Raw genomic sequence first — 18,489 nt, 5'->3', positions numbered from 1 at the left:
GCCCCTTTTCCTTTGCCTCCTTGGCTCCTGTGGCTGGCAGCCCCACTGTCCATCGGGGGGTGTTCCGCCAGGGATAAAGCCCTGTGAGACCCACCCTTGTCCTTCCATGAGCTGGGACTGGACCGTGCTGCTGAGGCAGGAGCCACTGAGAAAGTGTCTACTTCTCCTTTCTCCTCCCCACAACATTTTATTTTACATTTAAAATGTGTTTATTTTATTTTACTTTATCCTAATCTATTTTTTTTACATATTTATTTTTACTTTGCTCTACTAATTTTAACTCTTTTTTTTTATTTATTTTATTTTGCTTTGCCCAGCTCTATCTTATTTAAATACCCAATCCCCTAAGTGCTCTTCAGGCTGACAGTCCCTCTCGCCCTGCTCTCTGCACCTCCCTCCCTCTCTGTTCGGCGGGAAGGTTGTTCCTCGGATGCTGGAGCTTGTCCCTGCACATAGTCCATCACCTGGCTGAGGAGCCAGGGAGGGCTGTCCTGATGCCCCAGCTGGGTGGCAGTGCCCACGCCAGGCTGGTCCTCGCCATTTGTGACTCGGGTGTCCCACGCTCCTGTGGCCGCTCGCTCCCACGTGCCTGCTGATGTTTTCCTGCCAGGTCTGAGATGGGGCCACAGGACGCCTCTCCCTCTTTAAAGATACAGTAGGATTCCTTTATCTTCTGGCGCCAGGCGAGCCTGGGATGCTCAGAGGTGCAGATAACACTGCTGCTGTGCGTGCTGGGCAGGCGAGTGGGGACTTCTCCTCTCCCCCATCCCTCAGCAGATGGCTGCCTGGTCATCTCCCTGCCCTTGCTTTTATTTCTGGTGGGCACAGAGGGATCTAGCTGCTGTTTCCTCCCTGTTAGCAAACTGTGATGTGTCTCTTCCAGGTGCAGGGTGGCCGGGCAAGGCTCTCGGGGAAGGGGCAGCAGGCAGGACCGAGTGGGCAGCGGTGGCCGGCTGCTGCCCTGCTGGGAGCTGCAGGGCTCAGCAGGGCAGTGGCAGTCTGGGGGGAAGGGATGGGTTCAGGCTGCAAGGCAAAAGCTGGTGGGGAAGCCAGGCATGCACAAAAAAGCAGTTTATGGCCTGGCCAAGGGAGTTAGGGAGAAACTTGATCCCTCCCAAAGCTACAAGTGGGTATTCGGGGTTCTTGTTTCTTTGGGTCTGCTAATCCAGGGGCACAATATATCTTACCTCATGGATGCTTATTAAATACCCAGTTACTTACATGCTGATGCATGAGTTCAAAGCTACTCTTGGTAAAATCACAGAAGAAAGAGCAAAATTTTAGTCATCGCTGGCACAGAATACCAGTGATGCTCCCATCCAGTACTACATTTTGTTTTCCTGTGATATTTTAAGGTGAGAATATAAAGCCTAGTATCTTGCCATTTTATAACCGAGACATGTTTACAACAACGGAAATATCTGGGAATTCAATATTGTCCAGGTCATTGGATTAAAAGCCTGTCTATCAACTTACCGCTCCACCGATGGCTTTTACTGCACCTGTTTCCACAAGTGTCGGAGCATTTGTGTTTTGTCTGTCTTTTCTGTGGCCAGATGAAATCATCTTGGAGCATGGGTGTGGTGGTGAAAGATGCACGTAGTGGATTTACATCTCTGGGATAAAGGGAGAAGCCGAAGAAAGATTCCCCTGTAAGCTGGCTGTTATCATCAGTGCAAATGTCTTAGTCAGCACAAGCCCAGATTGCCAAAATTGTGCAGCCGGGTGCTGTCAGGGCTACAGCCTCTGCAGCTTCCTGGTTCCCCGGATCAGCCAAGGATTAAGGCTCCAGGAGCTGATGCTCCTCTGGCAGGAACTGCTGTGCCATAGTCAGGCAAGTGGCAAGCGTCTGAAACTTGGCATGTGACCCTGCCCCTCTGGAATTTGGGAACAACAGCTTCCCAATTGATTTTTAACAAATCATCCCAAGGCCAGGTCCTGTAGTGCACCGAGCATCTGTAGACAGTGGCTAGAGCTGGGAGGCTGCAGGAGAAACCTGACGTTTTGGACAATCATATCCCTGATACAGACATACTCGAGTGAGATATCGTGTGTTAAAGTTCTCAAGTTTCCAGGAAGCAAGGATGTGCAGATACTCTGACTCACTGTAAGAAAAATTACTTCTAGTGACTCAAAGGCTTGGGTGCTGTTGTTTCCTAGTTAATCACCGTGCTCCACCATGAGTCCAAAATCCTCTTTTGAGGACCAGAGAAAGTTTGTGGCCTTGAGGATCCTTCCTGCTCTGGTGCAGCTCTCTGGGTGGAGACATTAACCTCTTGCTGCCCGTCAGTACTGTCTGCAGACCTAATTCATTTCTGGGCTGTTACCTCAAATGACCTGGTAGGGTCCAAAAGCCTGATGGTGGCAGCTGTGTCTAAAAGGTGGACTTTGCAGAGGTGCAGGACACTTGGACTTTGCTGGGGTTACCATGTGATTTGAGGAATCCCCACAAGGGTATACTGCAGGTTTGGCAGTGATCTCTGTATCTGAGGTCACAGGGGGTGCAGGAACGCATGGGCAGTCATTCCTCGGAAGAGGTGGATCCAGCTGTGCGCTAGCACTGGGGAACCCCACAACTCTGACATTCTTTTGCAAGAGGACAGTAAGAGATGCCACCCTTTGCCTTGGTGCGGCTGGTCAACCAGAAAACCGTTCCCATTGTGCGAAAGGTGAAATTTATAACCTTTGTAGCTTTGTTATTGTGTCCTGTGGTTATTTTGAACCAAATGGTACAAGACCTGAGTATTATGCATTGAGACTCCAGGTAGCTCATCTCTGCCCGAAGACCAAAGCGTATGCTGCTGTCAGCACAGAAAAATAGTACGTCCATGGAGGGGAGTAAAGAATATTTTTTTTCAAGAAGTTTGTGGTAGTTTTGCACTTAATTGGTCTGTAAGAAACCTGGCAAATCATAATAAAGAACCTGAGTTTTCCTTTTCCTAAAACTATGTCTTAAAATGTAACTTGCCTTAAATATCTGGGATGAAAAGGCAAACTTTTGAAAGAGATGAAGCATGCCCTCATGTGGCAATTTTTTTTTTCTTATAATACCTGTTTGTTTTGTTTTTAATCCCCAAATAATCTATTACAGCAAGTTATGTCATTACATCAGAACTGGCATACAGAGTGGATGTTGTGATACAAAGCTGGCGTACACATCAAATATTTGGAAATAATTATATGTGCCCTAACTCTCTTGTTACTTGAGTCCCTGCATGAGTGCTTTTCTTCTAAAATAAGGATAGCTCTACGTAGGAATTCTCAAATAAACAAAGGTGCATATTAAAACTTGTCTTCTGCTCTGTGGGAAAGTTGCTTTCCGTGTCTGAAACCAGTTTAAAATCGTTACAAAACCCTGGGTGGACAGCTTTGAAACCAGAATAATCGATCTTGACGTCAATTTTAAGCTAAACTAAAACAAAATGAAAATGAAATGTGTGTTCACAGAGCTGGCCTGAATAATTCACTTTAAAAATCATGTTATTTGTTGAGTTGGTAGACCTTCCTCATGTCTACATAAGGCTTGCAACTGCGTGGATAAACCTTTGGAAACCTGGCTTTGCTGTAAATTTTACATTTTTGACATGTAGAGATTGGGTTTTAAAACCCCAGCTGACACTGCTCTGATAAATTGGGAAGTTCTTGTCTTTCCTGATATAGCATTGTCTGCTTTTACTGTAGATTTTCTTTTTTTCTTCCCTGAATTTAAACAGTAAATGTGATTTATAGCAATTACTGGGTCCTAGCAGCTTATTTGGTCTTTTTATAGCTTTTTTTTTTTTTGTGTGTGTGTGATTACAGATGGATTGATGTCTTTCACCCAGACCACCTTAGGGAGAGTAAAGATATAAATGGGTGAGGATTATGGGATACCTGATTTGGAGGTGTGTGGTGGTTGCCATCAAGTTTTAAAAGGCAGGGAAGTGATTGAAATCCCAGGGTTTCCAGTCTGCTGCCCGGTTGCTGTTTCCATTGGCTCACTCTTTACTGGATGGCCAGGAAGGCAGAGGCAAGGAAGATGTACTGCACCCCACCATGGAGCAACCCACAGCTTGACCTTCTTCCGATGCATGATTTCTTTTCTGAGGGACCTGCCAAGGAAGACTCATCCATGTCGGGGACCTCTGGCCCCTATATGGCAGCTTGTCACACCCGTCACTGGGCAATCACCTGTGCCACAGGTTCCCCAAGGTTCATCCTTTTCCTTGCAGGGCCTTGCAAAGCTGCATGGGCTCGCAGGGTGGTCAGGAGAGCTGAAGAGCAGTTGGTTTCTCCTCTTGTCTTCCTCTCTAGTCCAAACTTCCTCCTGTGCTGACGGTAGTTTCCACAGGGTCAGGAAATACGAGAAGCAAAGAAATGGGAAACTCGGGGTCCACTGGCCTCCTGGTGACTCTGCTGCGGGGGGCCTGAATGTGCATGAGATCTGTGGGTGGTCTGAATTTTGGGTGCTTGAGCTGGAGGCTTTGGATATCAGTGTGGATATCCAAGTTTCTTTGAGAAGATTTCAGGCTGAATGAGAAGTGAATTCCTTAAATCTCTCCCCTAGGGTCTCACTGACTTTGGTGGCAGTGAAATCCTTCCTCAGACATAGCTGGGCTATCTTCATTCATCGCATCCTCGGCAGTGCTCTCCTGTCAAGTTCCCTTTGAAAAGGTTTTTGTGCTGTAATTTGCTGGCTGGTTATTTAACTGGTGCTGCTAACAAACCTCCGCTAGTTGTTGCGCATCTTGTAACTTTTAAGTGTTTATTTCAGCTCCTTTGCGAAGTGTAAGGAAATGGATGATTAGTAAAATTCTTCACAGTATTTTAGAAGCATTAGTAAATATTGAATAAAGGGCTGTTGAAAACACTGTTGTTTTCACGGGAACTGTGAAAGAAACTAAGAATGCTAGATTAGATGCGGTCCTGCTGTTACAGTCACAACTCTTTCTTATACATTGTTTTTTGCACTTTGGTGCAAAACTCATGTGTGAGAATGTGTGCTTGTAACAAGCCAAGTAACTCAGCACTGTAAGAATCCCACCAGCTTCATTCTGAGCCAGTAATGAACACGGGCCTGGACACGTCTGCCCAATTTTCTTGCTTGCAGAAATCGTATTGTGCTATTTACAGTCAACAGTGGCAGTGTCCTTCAACTGTTGGCTTTGATGCAGTACACAGAAGTGACACTTCTGCTTAGCTGCCTCTTCTTGCTGTGCCCTGGGCTGGTCGTAGCTGTGCTCTGCTTTCTGTTACCAGGCCAGAGACACCCGGCATCTGGAAAAAAGCGAGCAGGGCACCGCTGTTGGAGAACTTGAGTCAGCCCTCCAGGGGTTAGTCTGTCCCTGTGCCTTGCTGTCCATTTGCACGACCTCAGTACCTGAGCCAGTGTGTTTCTGGATGGCCGGGGTGCGCAGGAGCAGTGCTGATGCAGCAACTGCACAAAGGACCAGAGCAGTGTGGTTGAGGCAGAGATGCTCGCTGACGTAGCTGACTAGATGAACTGGTCGACTGGTTAAATATTGGTGGCAAGGGAGCTTGCAAAGCTGCTTTGAAGAAGTGGGTGGGTCTTGGCCACGTCCCCGATGGCTTTTGTGTTGCACCCTCAAGCCTGATTTCCACTTTCTGGACACCCTTTGCTTCCTGCTTTTCTGCTTGTTTGGCAGGAGATGCTGGCCAGTGGATTGTGGCAGGCTGTTAGAAGTGGACAGAGACCTCCATCAGATGAACAAAGAATGCCCGTTTTCTGCTTCAGCCTGAAAACCTCGCAGAAGGCATGGGACACCTGGTCATGGTTCTGTCACTGGTCTTTCAATCTGCAGGAGATGAGTGATGGTGGCACATCAGGCCATCCCACCCTGGAAGCATTGCTATTAGCCTCATGGCAGTGTGACCTGGGGGTCGGCTCGTGGTCTTCAGATGCAGAGCACTTAAGGCTGTGGATGTGAGCACTCTCTCTAAACTCCCTTTTCCCAGGCCCTTCAGCATTTTTTAATGCTTTCTCTTCAGATACGTCTGAAATAGGTATTACAGGCATACACGGCTCCTGCTTCTCCCCTCCGGCAAGGCTGGGGGTGTGGGCCAGGTAGGCACCTCCTCCTTGAGGGGCTTCATCCATGCGTGCTCTCTGTGTCATGGGGGGCCCAGGCCATTTGCAGAGGTGGCATCCGGCTGACGTACCCCGCCAGGCCAGTGGGATGGCGAGGTGGCAGGGAGACAGCAGCTGCCAGGGGTGGGGGGAACAGCTGGCTGCTGCCTTATCCCCACTGCATGGGGGACATGCTGGCCAGAAAGGTGGGGGGGCAGGAGGGAAGAAATGCCTCCAAGAAGGAGCTGGGCCACCATGCTTGCCTTCCTCCGAGCCCATCTGCCCCTGCTTGTCAAAGGCAATGTCTGTACGGCCGCCCAAAGCTTTGATACGCACAGGCAGATGCCAGTGAGGTTTAATCCAGCTGGCTCGGGTGGCAGTAGGCAGGGAATTGCTGTCCTAACCTTCAATCACCTGAGCGAGTACCATGTGTGCCTGAAAAGCTCAGGCTGAAAATGGCAGCCTTACAGTGAAATGCAGAGGTTTTATCCAGCACTGATCCTGGCTGGTGGCTCCCTCATGAGGGACAGGCTGCACTGTGGATGGTCATCCAGGCTCAGGCCACCTCTGGGGTCAACTCTAGGTGTTCATCTCTGAGGGGCTCCATCCCTGTCTTGCAAGAAGAGGACAACTTGTCTGGCCCAGGAGAAATCCTGAGGGCCTTGAGACCTTGGCCAGGTCTGCTCCTCTTCCAGAAGGTCCTACAACAACAGGAATATTGTACAAGGAGGTGACTTTGGCAGGAGTGTGGGCTTCAGCAGCACACGGGTCCCCACCCCCAACTGAAAAGTTGTGTAAATGCTTTTCCAAGTTATGAGGTTTTCCTCAATAATATCAAAATCGCACAAGAGACAAGGAGGGATGTTTATGGGAAAGGCAGGTCTGCTACGCTGGGGCCTCGTGCGAGAAATTGGTTTAGTACCATCCACTAGAGTTAGGCCTAGTTGAGGAAGCTCTTTAGCACAGCTGGATTGACCTTGATGTTTTTAACCTGACAAGGTCAATTCATGCCCAGAAGCAGCTTCTTTGGCTGTGGCAGGGAGATGCCCAGGAGGCCCCATGGCACCTCTTCAGGGCACCTCCATGCGAGCCTAATGGGCCAGAGAGATGTCCACTTGGTATAAAGAAGGGTGCTGTTGAAAACTGTAACCCTCAAACCCAAGATCTGCCCTCTTTTTGAGGGGGACTTTCATGAGGTGGGGAGGAGGCTGGGGAGAAACAAGTTTATTTAGCGTTATCCTCTTAGAGTCTTCTCCCTCAGTAGCTCTCAGAGCATTTTCCAGGGGACGCTTATTGTTACTCTGGCTTTACTCTTGGGAAACTGAGGCATGCAGCAGTAAGGTGACTGATCTGTGGTCAGTGCAAAGCCCGGAGAAGGACCTTGCTCTCTTGGGTTCCAGCCAGATGCTCACTAGAAGTTAAGTTATAAGTGAAGTATAGAAGTAACAGTTCTACTCTCTTTATCTAGAAATCCCCATTTCCATTGGGGAGCAGGTAGAGGAGGGAATTGGTGAGCCCTGCTGCTGCTTTTCCTTACTAACCCGCCTGACAGTTCCCTTTTACTGTTTTACATATGGTCACTTGATACCAGCAGCTGCTTTAGGACATCTCTGTCTGTCACATCGTTCTTTTTATTTCAGTGTCCAAAAGCTTCAGTGTTCCACAAAAAAAAAAAAAAAAAAAGCATTACAAAACCCACCCCTGGTAGCCGAGTTTCCTCTCAGGCTCAGTTCTAAACATGTCACTTTAATGATGTCTAAACTACGCAGCGCTTGATGAGCAAAACATTACTATCTTCTAGCCACATTTGTTTTCCCTGTCTCCCAGAGCATTATAGTCACCCGGGGAGAACTGCGTGTTCTACTTCGCTGCTGTAAAGCTATTATGGGTATGAAAAGTTCCCATTAATCTGCTCCACACATGGATGTTTCTGGATAAAGTTCAGTAGCCAGATCCCTCTTTCTTTGTGTGCATCAAACGAAGCAGAAAAACGCCTCCAATTTAAAGGCACCAAATGAATAACCAAATAGATGAGATTAATTTTTGTTTAATCCACGTGGGCAGTGAAGCCAATGGCCAGTGTTTGTATGTGGACTTCTCCTGGGAGTTCATTACCAGCTGAGTCTGTAATAAGTTAATGCAGAGATTCCATGGAAATAGGGGGTTAATTATATGCAGAGGATGTTGGCCAATGTACAGCTTTGAACAACAAAAATAGCCCAAAGTCTTGTGTTTTGGATGTGGAATCAATTAACGAGGTCCACGACATGTACCAGAATTTGTTAAGATAGTTGTTGTACTATAAGGATGCTTTATTATTTTTTTTTTCTTTTTAAAAAGCTAAGAAAATAAGTGGATAATGGAAGGCGAGGGACAGAAAGACATGAGACTGGTAATAAAACACTGGACTTTGGCCTGGGGCCAAAGCCAGCTTTTCAATGGGTTTGAAGTTTGGACGACAGCAGAGTTTGAACCGGTTTTCACTAACTGTCCAAAAGGTTATACCGTAATAGATGGAGAGAAGAGGTTGCTTTTAGTTTACCAACTCCCTTCTCTTTGCTGGCAAGAGTGTTATGCTGCTAATGCGCCGTAGTCATTAGACTGACGGATATCAGCATGTGGCGTGGCATGCTGCAGATTCAACTCCGAAGCTGCAACATAAAATATTCTCCTCGATGCTGGTTGGCACAAGCCTAAATTTTTCCCCCTTTAAACATCTGGTCCTAATATAAAATGTGTCTTTCTGCTTTTTTTCTTTTTTTTTCCCTTGCCACATCTTTAGAAATGGCTTCTTTAAAAAATAGAGTGCGCCCCCTTCCCCTATATTTCTAGGTTTTAGAATTAATTGTATGTATGTGTGGTAGTTTAATAGTACGGCTTGGGTACTGAATAGAGCACAGCACTGAGCCTTTGCAAAGGGATGTTGTTTCACAAAAAACGCAGAGAAAGATGAGATTACTTTTTCTTCCCTGTTCGGAACTGTGAAACACACTTTTGGCTGTTACAAGTTTTCAAGGAGCCCCTTCAACAGGTAGAATACAAATCTGAATGAAAAAGATCTGACCCATTTTCACCCTCTTTCATTTTAGCACAAGCTCTGGGCATGCTCCAGGCATTTCTTAAGTCCCTCAGCTCCCACTGCTTTTTTTTTCTCATCCCCTTCCCCCAACCTGATCCCTAAAGCCATTAGTTTGTTCCTAGAAATTACCTACTTATTTGTTGTGTTGTGTTTTGGGCTTTTTTTTTGTTTTGTTTTTGTTTTGCACATAGAAATCCCCAGGCCAAAGCAAACAGCACTTAAGAAAAATGTTGCAAGACAACCTAATTTTGAGCCAAGTGTCCCTGATAACTTCTCAGTACCTTTGCTAAAGCAGTGGAGGCTGGGGCCACTGAGTCTCCATAGAAATCACAGCGGGTAAGATTTGTTTAACTAATTAGTGGTGATCCTGAGCTACTCTGTGGTCTGTAACTCCTGGGGTTTCCACCAAGTTCTGTGTTCAGCTCCTCACAGAGAGGGTGGGCCCCCGGACATTTTAGTATGTGGACTGCTGGAGACTGTCTGGCAAGGTCTGGAGATCTCCAAGGAGCCACCTGGGGTGCAGGGACATGGCGTGAGGTCGAGTGCCCCTGCAGCCCCCCTGACCCTCCTGGTGGGCCAGCCCCATCATTGGCCATTGGCCATTTTCCCAAAGGTACTCGGGGGGGGGATCCAGGGTGCAGTCTAGGACAAGGACAGGATGGACACTGGTGGGGTTTACAACAGAGTGAGGAGGCCGACTGTATGAGGAACCTTGGAGGGTCACGCTGGAGAAATGGACTTGGTCAGCAGGGGCGATGCAGGGACCACCCTGCCGTCTCATCTGCCCGCCTGGCTGCTCCGAGTTAAAGTGTTACCGGAGAAGGCGGCGTCAACCTTTACACAGCAGATTTGGTGTGCCCGTGGCCTCCCAGGGGCACCTGGGGACAAGGTCAGAGAAGCGGGAAGGGAAGGTTATTTTTGTGGCAGCTCTTTAGGCAGATGGGAAAGAGGAGGCAGGGGAGGTCAGGCAGGAGGAGGATGCGGTAGCCGAGCTGAGGTGACCAGCCTTCGGTCATCAGGTTGATAAGACACAGGAGCTGTGGGGCTTGTTAATCAGGGTCCCAGCCTGACAAAGGAGCCAGCAGTAATGAGTACGGTTTCCTATACATTGCATGAGGATGGGCAATGCTTTTATTTTGCCTGTAACACCAGGGATGGCTTCAGGCTCTGTGTTACAGGTGCACCAACAATGAATGCTGGCATGCAACTCCTCCATGCCCCCCAGTACCCACCAGGTGTTAAAGCAGGAGCAGGCTACGTCTGCTCCCCGTCTTGCCTGAATTTTGAATGGAAAAGGTATACCCCAAGTACCAGAGCACCACTCAACTCCCTCGTTTATATCCTGCAACTGGTTCAGTTAGGTCATAACCAAGTGAAATGCGAATGTCCAGCCCCATTCATGCTGTAAGTATAAAAAAAAAGCATATTTTTTTTGTTTTCTGAACAATCTGAGGCACGTCATAATAGATGGAGTCTTTACTGTTGTTTTAGTTCTTCCTTGTCTGGGAGTGCTTTAGGATGGGGCGACCTGCTGCTGACACAGCTGAGCAGTGCCATGTCCTGTGCCTTCAACTCAGCTGAAACTCTTCACAGAGCAAGAATGGATGATGGCAGCCTAATTCCTCTGTAACCAATCTGAGCAAGGAAGTATAATTATGATAGTTATCACTGGTGGATGTTTCAAAGGGAATGCACTCTAGATACTCTGACTAAGCACTTAATTTTTTTCCATCAAATTGTTTCCAGCCCAGCAGCTAGCTCTATGTACATAATAGCTCTGTTGCCTTCAATGAGGTCTTCCAGCTAAGGTCAGCTGAGTACCTGCCCCATGACAGTGGGCCACAGAGCAGATGTGAGATGCTGTGGTGTCACCTCATCCACTCCTTTCCCCTCCTGCTACAGACCCCCGGCCCACTGACTACTTTTCAGCATTTTGCCTTGTATACTTTTAAATGAATCAAGCTCCATCTGATTTTACTCTTAAACCACTCGATCGTTTCCCTTTTAAAATTCAGATTTTTGTTCACACTCAAATAAAAATACACATCAATATTTTATAATTTCTGCAGCGTATCCCCAGGCACAAATTATATTGTAATAATAAACTGGCTAGCTTGTTTTAATAGTTCCTGGCTTTTGGCTTTATGTAACACTGCAGGTGTGATTCTAGTAGCAATAGTGTAGGTGTGAATTATTATGTTAACGTAATAGGCTGTACTTTATTGTGCTTTATTGCTTAATTGGCTTTTTCCATAAGGATCCTGCAGTTGTTACTGGGAAATAATGCCAAGCTTTTCCATGAAAAGAGCGATACTTTTTTTTTTTTTGCTGTTTACTAGGGTCAGTCTGATTTCAGCGTGTGACTGGGTGTGGGAAATGAAGGAAAGATGTCATTAAATGAATTAAGAAAGTGCTTACTAAGTCCTTAATAAAAAGCAGAGCATGCTAAAAGATGCTCCTTGTTATGCGTAGATACTTGTAGCCCCAAAGCGCCCTTTGGGAAAACAGCTGGCTGAGCTTTCTGGCAAAGGAAGCCCTCTCCCATGTTCAGGGGATTCCCAGGTGGTGGGTGATACCTCTGGCTGCTTATGTGCTCTGTGATCTCCAGTGTCCTTCCCACCACCTTCCTTTTGCCAGAGGATGGAAGAAGATCAAAGTCATCCTTACAGCAGCACACAGGCCCTGATCCTCGTGCCAGTGTACCCCTACAGGAGCGCACCCCTGAGTGACCCCATGCTGGGGCACCTGCCCTCCCCGGCCACCCTGTCTGGCCCCACGCAGTGGTGATGCAAGGAGTCCTTTGGAGCCGTGTAGTGCCTGTGGCTCCTGCTGCTGTGCCTGGGAATCAAAGGGGTGGGGAGAAGTCCTGGGGGTGCCTAGTTTGCCCCACGGTCGCCTCTGCCACTTGGAACCTGAGACACCTCCGGTATGTGCAGCCGCACTGTGGTGTGGGGACAGAGGGCGTTTTTTGATGGCTGAAAATAGTGAAAGCTGCTACTCCTCTGAGTCACTCAAATTCCCACCACATACTCTTGCAAAATTATTTCCACCTCTGCTACTCTCTTCCCAACAGTGTGCCTACTCGTGCTGCTGAAGTTCATTGTTGGCCTCTCTACTTCATTTAAGCTTTTTTATGTTTGTCTGGAACTGCAGGTTTAGCAGAGGGATCTGCATTTGCTTTCAGCTGGGTGAAATGCTTATGCCTTGGTTGCAGGGACAGTGGGGTGGGTGATTTTCTAAGTGGGACCTCCGTCATGCAGAATAGGAAACACTTGATTTGCCCTTCTTCCTGTAATGGTATTTTCTAAAACTATTAATGAAAAGCAGGGCTGGGCAAGAACTACAAAATATGGATGCAGATCTAGATTTCTAAGGTGCAGGGTTTTGCTTGATTCCCCCAAAATGGTGAGGCTGTACGTGTGCTGAATGCTATCTTGCCTTACCAGAGATCAAGCTGAAAATCTGCAAAGCTGAAAGCCCAATGAACGCACCATTAACGGCTGGGTTAATAGGAGTTAGCCATGCAACAGATTGTCCTTTTCTATGTTTGAGGAGCAAAAAGTGTATACTCGTGTCTTCCTTTTTCCAGGTCTCACCAGGTCTGACCCACAGAGGACACGCGTGTCTGAGCTGTGTTTGAACTCTGCCCAGGAAGAGAGGACTCGTCTCAGCCACAAAAGTCTCAGTGGGGTTTGTGCTGAAGTGGGTTTGCACCATCCGGGGTCTACCCAAGGGCTACATCATACTCTCGTAGAGGTAGGAAAACATACAGCGAAGACTTTGAATTAGGAGTCTGCTGTGCATTGCAACATTTAACATCATGATTCACATACCTCCAGTGTTACTGCAAATCCGGGCAAAGTGTGAAATGATTCTCTCTCTTATCTTTGAGGAAATGCAATGTGCTCCAACCCTGATGACTCTGAAAGCCAGCTCTGTCCTCTTTTGGTCCATGTAAATTGTCAGGATTATTGGAAAAGCTCAACAAACCTCAACAGCATAATCTACCCAAATAATTTTTAAGTACTTTGGGAAGCATTCAGTATTTTTTTCTTTTCACCTTATGCAGCTCCATAGAAACCCTTGGAATTCTGCAGGTACATACTGAGTTATGAAGGAGCTGGAGGCACTTAGAGAGCTGGAACATGATTAGTAACTGTCAAATTACAGGGAACACTTTAAAATCCCTTAAACCCCTTAAATCTTCCCCCTCTCCTACTTTGTCCTAGGAACTAGGACATGAGCCTTTAGCTCATTCCTGTCGTTCCCTGGTGCAGTCCCTTCATTTGTGATTGGAGAGGATCTGAAGCCACGGGCAAGGCGTTCAGAAACTTTAAGGCAAAGTCCTGACATGGAAAAAAGGGAGTCTGGGTGAGCTGCAGCCCAGAGGATCACACAAGGAAGTAGCTGGTATGTGCACGCCAGCACCAGAGTCTTCAGACTCTTTCATCACAGGAACCACAGCTTGACTGCCAGATAAACCACCTCCTTTTGTATTCACAATTGCAAAATATCTCTGCAGCAGCTCTAGCAATTGCTCAGAGGGAAAACAAATAGAAAAAATTTTCTTGCATCCTTAGCCTAACAGGTGTTTTTTTTTTTTTTTTTAAAAAAAAAGTTAAGTTGTACCTTTTCATTTGGCCCTTTGCTCTATCTCCACTTGGTGTCTGAAGTGTTTCTTTACCAGGAGACAAGCAGAGGCAGTCAACTCTTTGCAGACCCCTGACAGTGGTTTTAGGTTTATCAATTTTAGGGTTGTTTTGTTGTATATATTTCAGTATTGGTTTTTGTTTTAGATTGTATGGAGTGACTGTATTTATTTTGCTGCCTTGCTGTATTTTGCAGAAAAAATTAAGAAATAAGTTTATTTCTCATTCCTGTCTGCTGTGGAGGCCTCAATCTCAGAGTAAATTACGGGAGAAACCCAGAAACAGTTAATCAAAAGTTGAGCAAAATGAATGAGGCTTGTATAGTGCCCTGAAGGTCATTAGACTCAAGGTCTGAGCAGCTGCCAAGCAGAGCGAGCTCCAGGGCAGGAGCACTTATCTGAGAAATCCCCGTTGCTGGATGTGGAGGGGTCGAACCTGGGAGCTGGCTGCAGGCTGAGCTCAGCTGCCATGGCTGGACGTGGGGTAGGACCTCATCCCTTCTCATACTTTTGGTCCAAAGAGCTCTGCAAGGGGATGTGAGTGGCCATCTCATGGAAGGGCAACCGGCACTTGTCTGTCACCTCAGCCGGCTGGCTGCTTCTTTCACTAGCTGTGGAGCAAGCAGGTAGCTCTAAAATCATAAAGACAGTTGCTGGGAGTTAGGGCTGATGAACAGGAATGTGGTCAGCTATGAGTCCTCTGAGCTGCTTTCCATCCCACCCACGTCTTTCTCTCCCCATCAGAGTGACTCTGCAGAGGGTCTGCTGGTTTATCTTCCACTTCAGTCCTGTCTCTTTCCAACTTGGAGGTGCAAGTGAAACCACAGGATATGGAGACACGATGGAAACAGAGAGGCACAGCATGTGATGTCTGTTCAACTTTGAAGTGTCTTCCAGTACCTCTTTCTACGTTAGAGAAGAATTTTGACTAAATAAAGTCATTAAGTGAAAACTGTTAGGAGCAAGGATGAAGATGTATTTGGGCACCCGTGCACTGTTATTCATGAATGTTAAGCAGCATGTTAAACCTTCCTATAGATCAGTCTGTGTATTTGTGGGACAGTCTTGATATTTTGTTCCTCATTCATGCCATAATTGCAGGAATCCTTTATGCCAGTGTAAACACTGATCTCACTGCATGTTGGAATTACAAAGTATATAAGATGAGGAGAGCTGGAATAACAAGAATGTGTATTTTCTGAAAAAGTAGAAGGTTTCTGGAGGAGGAGTTTTCCCAAAGGGAGCTAAGTTTACAGATCTAACTCATTCAGGCCTTTTTGCTTCTGAAGCTGACACACACATGCACAAACACACATGGTCCAGTATCTATTTCACGGACGCATTCTTCCCATCTCAGTGTGTAAAGGTCTTGAAAGCAATAGCTACTGGCAGTACCCCAATTCAACATATCTAATGGATCCTTTCCAGTTACAAAATCACTAAGGACACATGCCCAAATGAAAGTGGGGCTTAAACTACCTTGCTGTCAGAAGCAATGAAGCAAGCTTCATGTCCTTGTGGGCTTGATTTGTGGGTTCTTTGTTTTTTTAGTCTTGGATTGCTGACTGCATCTCAAGAATTGTGTTGCTAGAGCGACTTTGCTGATGTAACTCCTGCAAGTAACTGCGACGGTCTTCAGGACTGTTCAAAATCTAATAATAAACTGCAACGGGTTTTCATCGTTTTCCAAATTTTATGAATTAATAGGCTGCAGGTGGAAGGAAAAAAGGGTAGATTTGATTCTTTGCAAACTACGTCTGACTCAGTGAATCTGCTCAGGTTTAAGAGGACATGCCCTGCCTACATACTTAAAGCAGGTATTTTGGATCAGCATCAAATGGCCTAACTCTACTGACTTAAACATAACATTTCCAATTTACATCATCTCAGTGTTTGAACCTGATGTTACGTGTGCAGACATGTAATCAGAGGAGTGACACTGCCTCCCTTCAGCTTAACGTTTGACCTTCTGTGTGTGTTCGTACGCATTTTTGAGTCTAGAGATTCATGGAAGTACATACATGAACATAAAATATCTATGCTTTGCCATGTTTTCTTGTCTGCTTAGGTGGGAAATCTTAGCTACAGTAACTATTGGAGAAAACTTTTTGATGCAAACAACCATCGGAGGAAACAAATGCCTTGAAAGTGGTCCTTGTGGTTTGCACCTGGTAAGGACATCCTGAATCTCCAGGCTAAAAGGAACAGAGTTCCTCACAGGCTGGCATACATTTTCCAGGCCTAAAATTCTGTTAGGAGGTTGTTGGTTGTTGGTTTTTGGTTGTTTTTTTTTTTTTCTTCTTTTTTTCTCACATTGGCGTTTCTCCTAGCAATTGTCATGCTGCCTATTCATACTTCAGCCTAGGGGAACTCTGGCCAGGCCTTATCTTAGTGGTCTGTATTCCTATGGTCACCGAACAGTTCAGGTTTATTCTTTTGAACAAAATTAATTATCATTAGGTTATCTAGGAGTTTGACTCAGACACCGTGTTTCACTAATAAGCATCATTTTGAAGAGCTTGTGTTTAAAAAGAATTGTTATTTAATGCTTACTGGCAGGTTTTGAATCTTACATCCCTGTTGAGATTGATTTCCTGTACATGCCTAATTACTGATGACACAGTAAGATATAAGCTGAAGAGCTATCTTGCAACTGCAAAAAAAAAAAGCTTTAAGCCAAGTTCCCTTTGGCTTAAACAGAAGGAGGCTTCATTTTATTTCATTTAGTAAAGTCACCATGGAAGGATCCACCTCCAAGAACTTGCAGCAATATAAGGAGTGTGTACAAAACAAGTCCAGACATCAAACAGGGCAACTCCCAAAATGTCTCTGCATTTGTAAACATGCTTCACATCTGCTCAGCTTTGCAGTAAGCATGAAACATAAAACTTGGGGTATCTGTCTTATTCATTTGAATGGATGCTAATTCAGGCTGCGGCTTGATGAGATGGAGGCTGCAGCTGCAGCTGGCTAGAGAAACTGTTTTAAGAAAAAAAACCCACCCTGAAAAGTTGAAGATATTTTTATTAAAAAAAAAAAAAAAGAAGAGGATCAGTTGCCTGATTTGATTTGCAGTGCAGCCCTATGAATAGCTGTTGGAGCAACTGCAGTGCTTAGCACTGCAGGCACTGTTAGCCATTTCCTGGGGTCAACGGACAATCTTTGATCCGAAGGATGTTCACCAATGATGAGAGCATGGAGGGAGGGAGAAAAGCTTTTTCTTCATTGAGATACGTGTCCTTTATTCCAGAGTATGTGTGCAAATGTCTAAGGAGCCTTTATTGGGATGCATATTGAAGTTTTGTGTAACCACCACAACTGTGGACTGGCCTGCTTCAGCCAAATACCTAGTACGAATTCTTGCAGTGAGAATGGGTGTGTAGTAGTTTATAAGGATGCAGAGTGGCATGGCTTATCCACAAGTTAGGAAGATAATATACTTCATCAGTAAAAAGCAGTTTTATACCAGCGTAGGTACCTGCACAGCATGGATATTACTCTTAGAGACCACATCAATTAAAAAAAAATATATAGTAGCATCCACCTATATTTGGTACATAATCATAACCTGTGGAGTTTGTATGGAGAGCAGGTCTGAGATACATGTGCTGTAGTGAGTGGCATGAGATGATCTTTGTTCATGGCCAGGCACTAAATGAGACTCTCTGTTTTAAATGTTAGTGAATATTATGGGCACTGCGCTACCACTTAATATATCTTCTGGACCCAGCTGCTGGAAGAAGCTTTTGCCCACAGTTGCTTATCACTGTCCCTTCTCTGCAAGTTACATCGCTAAGATTGACTGGCAGAGCTGCTGATCTGATTTGCCTCATGCACTTCAGTCAAAATATCTACCTGTACATCTGACTATGAAGAAGGACGTCTGTCCATAGCCTGAGGCTTTTGGCTTGAGGCAAACCATATCGCGTACAACAAGTATGAGCGGACCAAGACTGACTGGACTTTCAAGAGTCTGAGGATCTGAAACTAAAAGAACAGGGTCTAACAGTTTTACAAACTTTTATGCTATTTGAATCCATAAATGCAAGCACCACTAATCATGCCATCGTTGGACTACTTTCACACACAGGTTAGTACAACTATTTTCTCTCTCCCCCCTCATGCCACTTTCTAGTGAGATATGCCAGCCAGGCACACTTGTTTCCATGGGAAATGGTCTTCTTTGTGTAAAGAATTTACACAATTTTCAATGTAGAGACTGTAAATCTGTCACCACTTAAACACATTAAGCACAGTTTCAGGAGTGCTGCAGCCTCCTGGAAAACCTTGGGCTTCACAGTGTAGTTACTGAACACCATGCAGTGAGAAATCTGTGGGTATGTTGGTGGGGGAGAAAGGGGAAAGTAAGGCACATCCTAACAGGTAAGGTGATGTCTGCTGCTTAAGGACTTAGAAATGGCTTGCCCTTCTGTCTTTGGCAAAACTTCACTTTATACGTGCTCTGTGGCTTGTGTCACTTGGCTATATCCCAACCTTAACTCTAGCGTGGCTACATTTCAGCGATGCGGTATGTGTAAGTGTTGTGAATTATTATTTATATGACAGCAGTACCTGGAGGCTTAAGCAAGGACCGTAACCCATTGCATTAGGCACAGAGCAAATACACTGTGAGATGCAGTCTCACTCTGAAGATCTCATGGTCTAAACAGACCAGCAAAAGAGCAGGAAGGGAAA

Source organism: Charadrius vociferus, unplaced genomic scaffold (assembly GCF_000708025.1).
Source record: "Charadrius vociferus isolate BGI_N301 unplaced genomic scaffold, ASM70802v2 scaffold375, whole genome shotgun sequence".
Lineage (NCBI taxonomy): Eukaryota > Metazoa > Chordata > Aves > Charadriiformes > Charadriidae > Charadrius > Charadrius vociferus.
This window is presented reverse-complemented; position numbering follows the sequence as displayed.